The sequence below is a fragment of the Eutrema salsugineum genome, unplaced genomic scaffold (assembly GCF_000478725.1).
Source record: "Eutrema salsugineum unplaced genomic scaffold, Eutsalg1_0 scaffold_4, whole genome shotgun sequence".
Classification (NCBI taxonomy): Eukaryota; Viridiplantae; Streptophyta; class Magnoliopsida; order Brassicales; family Brassicaceae; genus Eutrema; species Eutrema salsugineum.
Window position 1 is genome coordinate 10,300,252 of NW_006256686.1, and position 5,516 is coordinate 10,305,767.

Genomic DNA, 5,516 nt, shown 5'->3' on the forward strand with positions numbered 1-5,516 from the left:
ACAGTAGTTCAGAGAAGGTGCCCTCTCATGGCAAAGCTCGAAGTCAGACTCCACCGGCTCGGGACTCTCCTGAGAGAAATGAGCAATCTAATAGTCCGACAAAAGATAAGATGATTGAACAGGCAAGGGATGACATTGCCTGGACTAAAGTTTCACCGGTAAAGAGCGGAAAGTTGAAAGGAACGAATCAGGATCCAAGTACGGACATATCTTCTCCATCACGTTTCTTAATTCTGTCGACTGATGAGGAAGAGTCAACAGCAATTGAACAACCAGATGAAACATCCGAATCTAAAGAAGAAGGGGAGATTCAGGATCTTCAACCAGAGATACAAGAGAAACCGGAAGGGCAGCTACGGCAAACTCTTCCCAGGGCCTCTAAAACCTCGCATCGATACATTTCGGAGCCTGTAGCTCAAAACACAATGAACTCTGTTCTTAGTGTGGCGAGTAAAAGGGGCCGCAACAAAAACCATTAATTCATGACAGGATTCTTCTGGAATGTACGCGGCTTTAATAAATCAAATAAGCATTCCATTGTGAAGAAGTGGGTGGAGGAAAATCAGTGTCTGTTTGGTTGTGTTTTGGAAACTAGAGTAAAGGAGAGCAAGTCGGAAAGGGTTTTAAATACAGTTTTTCAGCAATGGTCAGCCTTGACCAACTATGAGTTCAATAGGCTTGGCCGCATTTGGGTGGTGTGGCGAGAATCTGTGCGTCTCACACCTGTTTTTAAAAGTGGGCAACTTATCACTTGCTCAGTCAAGACGAAAGAGATTGAGGAGGAATTTTATTGCTCTTTCGTATATGCATCAAATTTTGAGGATGATAGAAAAGAGTTGTGGAGCGATTTAAGGGATCATTATGATTCACCTAGATTCAAGGATCGATGCTGGTTGGTTTTTGGAGATTTTAATGAAATTCTTGAGGGAGATGAGAGCAAACATGCTTAATCCTACGCCTGAGAATATTTTAGAATCATCTGCTTTCACACGGTAGTCGCATGTGTCACATCTGGAAGAAAGCTTTCTTAAACAAAGATCGAAGCTTCATTGGCTGCAGGCGAGAGATGGCAATAACAAAACTTTTCACAAGGCTGTAAAGCTACGAGAAGTGCGGAATTCCATTCGAGAGATTAAGGATGTAAACGGGGCAGTGTTGAGGACAATGGATGAGATTAAAGCTGAGGCAGAACGGTTCTTTTGCGAGTTCCTTTCGGCTACTCCAGCTGATTATGTCGGTTTGCCAGTGGAAAATCTTGAACAGCTACTTCAATACAAGTGTTCTGATTCAGAAAAAGCGTGTTTAATTCGAGAGGTTAGTGATGAGGAGGTCAAGAGCGTCTTGTTTGCTATGCCGAATGATAAATTGCCTGGTCCAGATGGCTTTACCAGCGAGTTTTTTAAACAAACTTGGCCAACGGTTGGTCGAGATTTCACCATTGCGGTTCAGTCTTTCTTCCAGAAGGGCTTCTTACCGAAGGGGATTAACTCTACTATTCTAGCGTTGATTCCAAAGAAAGAAGAGGCTCTGGAGATGAAAGACTACAGGCCAATCTCATGTTGTAATGTCGTCTATAAGGTCATATCCAAGATCATAGCTAATCGTCTCAAACAGATCCTCCCGGAATTCATCTCACCAAATCAGTCTGCATTTGTTAAGGACAGACTCCTTATTGAGAATGTTCTATTGGCTTCAGAACTGGTTAAAGACTATCATAAACCGTCGATATCTCAAAGATGTGCTATGAAAATCGATATATCCAAGGCGTTTGACTCAGTACAGTGGGATTTTTTGAGGAACACTCTTGTTGCTTTGGGGCTCCCAGATCAGTTTATTCACTGGACGATGTTGTGTGTCTCCACTGCATCATTCTCAGTGCAGGTTAATGGAGAATTGGCAGGGTTCTTTCGGAGTCAGCGGGGTTTAAGGCAGGGTCGTTCACTGTCGCCATATCTGTTCGTGATTTGTATGCATGTTTTATCTAAGATGCTCGATAAGGCTGCAAAAGCAAAGAAATTTGGATTCCATCCAAAGTGTAAGATTCTTAATCTAACACATCTCTGCTTTGCAGATGATATAATGGTTTTCTCAGATGGGAAAAGGAGTTCAATGGAAGGGATAATCAAAGTATTTGATGAATTCGCAGTTGCTTCAGGTCTCAAAATTAGCTTGGAAAAGTCGACTTTATATCTGGCTGGGATCGCTGGAAATCGACGACAGGAATTAGAGAATGCTTTCCCATTTGGATCTGGAGCTCTTCCGGTTCGTTATTTGGGATTACCCCTGCTTACAAAGCGTATGTCTCGAGCGGACTATGCTCCACTCATCGAGAAAATCAGATCAAAGATCGGCAACTGGACAGTTAGAGCTCTTTCATACGCAGGTCGATTACAACTCATAAAATCTGTTCTAGCGAGCATTTCGAATTTCTGGATTTCGGCTTTCAGACTTCCTCGGAGCTGTATTGACGAAATCGAAAGCCTCTGTTCTGCGTTTCTATGGTCAGGCCCTGCACTGAATACCAGAAAGTCTAAGATTGCGTGGGATCACGTCTGTCGACCCTTGGAGGAGGGAGGATTGGGATTGCGACCACTGCGAGAAGCGAACAAAATATGCTGCCTAAAGTTAGTTTGGAGAATTCTCTCAGCTCAGGGATCGCTGTGGGTAAATTGGATCAAGATGAACCTTATCAGGAAGAGTTCTTTTTGGTCTTTGAATGTGAACTCTGCCTCTGGCTCTTGGATGTGGCGAAAACTGCTAAAGTACAGAGTTTTAGCTTATGATTTTTACAGGATTGAGGTGAAAGATGGCTTCTCCACTCAGTTCTGGTTCGATCGCTGGTCACCACTGGGGAAGATTTTGGATGAAACTGGTGCAAGAGGGATTGTAGATTTGGGTATTGCAGTGAACGCAACACTCGGGCATGTTCTTGATAATCATAGACGACGGCATCATCGTCAATCTATTCTGAATTCTATCGAAGATGCTCTGGACAACATTTGCCAAAGCAGAGTTCTTGGAGAAGATGATAGAATATTATGGAGGCACTCAAATGGCAAATTCAAACCGAAATTCTCAACCAAGGAGACTTGGGTGCAGCTGCGGCAAACCCATGATCGGAACGACTGGTATAAGGGGATTTGGTTTCCAAATGCGACGCCAAAACTCTCTTTCATGGCATGGCTAGCAGTTCATAACAGGCTAGCTACAGGGGATCGGCTTAAACAGTGGAATGCTGCGGTATCGGATCAGTGCACCCTCTGTTTACAACAGGGTGAAACGCGCAGTCATCTCTTTTTCGCCTGTAGCTACTCGCAGCAGGTGTGGAAGTATCTTACGAAGGGGTTGCTGAAGCAGAGATGGAGCGTTGAATGGAATTCCTGCATTGCTCTTCTCACTTCGAGTAGCTTGAATTTTCTCGAAAAATTCCTATATCGCTATGCTTTTCAAGCGGCAATATCTGCAATCTGGAAGGAAAGAAATGGACGACGACATGGTGAACCCTATCACACATCCCAAACCTTGAGTAAGATGATCGACCATATGGTGAGAAATCGGATCCATACAATCCGAGCTTCGCAACCTCGTTTCAATGAGGCGCTGGTTACTTGGTTTGCAGTTTTGGAGACATAAAAGCTCTGATTGTGTAATTTCAAAAGCTTTCTACTTTTTTTGCACCTAATGTAAAAAAAGACAGCTGTTTTTTTTGTGATGAATAAAATTTTACATTCTTTTCAATAAAAAACAAGATGTTAAACCTCATAACCTTCTCACGGGTGAGAGGTAGCAACCGAAAAAGAGAAAAAAAATTCATGGAGTTAATGTCTATTTCACTTTGTATACCAAGATCTATAAATATATATTTTTTGAAAAAATAAACAACCAGTATTGTAACAATTCTTTTTTTTTTTAAACAATTAATAGAATGCATATAAAACAGACAATTTACATAGTAGTCCGTAATGTGAATCAAGTTCTAGTATACCGTAAAATAAATTCAATACTATTAGTTTGAAGTGAACGAAATCGAATCTAAAAAATAGTAGTCCAAATTTAGGTTATATTTATTAGTTTTTAATTATTATTATTAGAACATATCATAATAATTTGTTTTGATCAAAATCGTAATCAAAATTTGACTTCAAAACTCTTCTTAAAAACTAAAATGTTCTCTAAATATCTTTAACCAAAATAGTATAAACTGAACAGAGTGAGATAATGTTAATTTTATTGCATAAACCCAGATAATAAACAAACACAAAATCATCGAATTTAAAACTCTAATATGTAGTATATAACAGATTTCCTTTCTTTGGTCGAAATGAAAGATTATTTCGTTTGATGAAACTTTGATTATCTGTGTTGTATTTGGAATCACAATGGTTATAATTTGTAGATGGTAATAATCGTAGAGTTTTGTTTTATCTTTAAATAACAAAAGACTGAATAGTTTTTTATCAATAAATATAAAGTTGATGATTGAGTAAGAGATGAATGGATTGAAAGTGAATTTAGACAAGAATATGAGAGATTGAAAGCAAATAAGTTTAATATTTTGTTCGTAAGAACGTTTACACCAAGAAAAAAATAAAGAATTTGTAAATGTAAAAGTGTAGTATGTGTGTAGATAGAAAGTTGTCATTTTCTCTTTTCTCTAGCCTTTATTTCTATTCTTCGAGTCTGTATTTAACGTTTCACATTGCTTAATTTATCATTAATGGCATTAATCTCTTATATATAAAACTTGGTCAATTTTCTCCAGCTGCTTGCCACATCAGCACTAGATAAAGCGCCACCTGTCCATTTAAAATTTTAATGAAATAAACAATTAATCACATTTAAAGAAAAGTATTAAAGAACAATTAATAAACATTAATATGAATAACAAATATATTTAAATAAATAAATTCAAATTTATTTTAAATATATCAAAACTTATAAATATTATATAAGATAAGACTTTTTGAAATACATCATTCCATTTCTTCTTTCTAAGTGATTTAAACTACATTTTTAAACTAAAAGTATAATTAAATTTTTATGAAAGTGAAAAAAAATTATCAGACTGAATAAGTTAAGAAGTTTTAAATAATCTTATATAAAATTCTAACTAATAAATTTATAAGACACAAAAAATATTCAATAACTGATTAAAGAGATAAAAAATTATTAAAAAATAATAGTAAAAAAAAGTGGATACATAAAAATGTCATACAAAGTTTTTTAGTAATTTTTAAAAAGATATAACCAAAAAAACTCAAAATGGTAAATTTTTCTATGAGTTATTACGTTTTATATATAATTTACATTAGTAAATCTTTAGTCCCTCATTATCGTAGGAGAAAAATTGGATTATTTGATACAACCGGTGTGGAAGAGATTACAAATAATTTATCATCTAGTAGAAATCGGAAAATATAAATATTTTAAACGAAAAAAACATTGATGGTAAAAACAAATTCAATACAAATTCTAAAAATGTATTATTTAAAATATAAATTAAAACAAGATCCGTG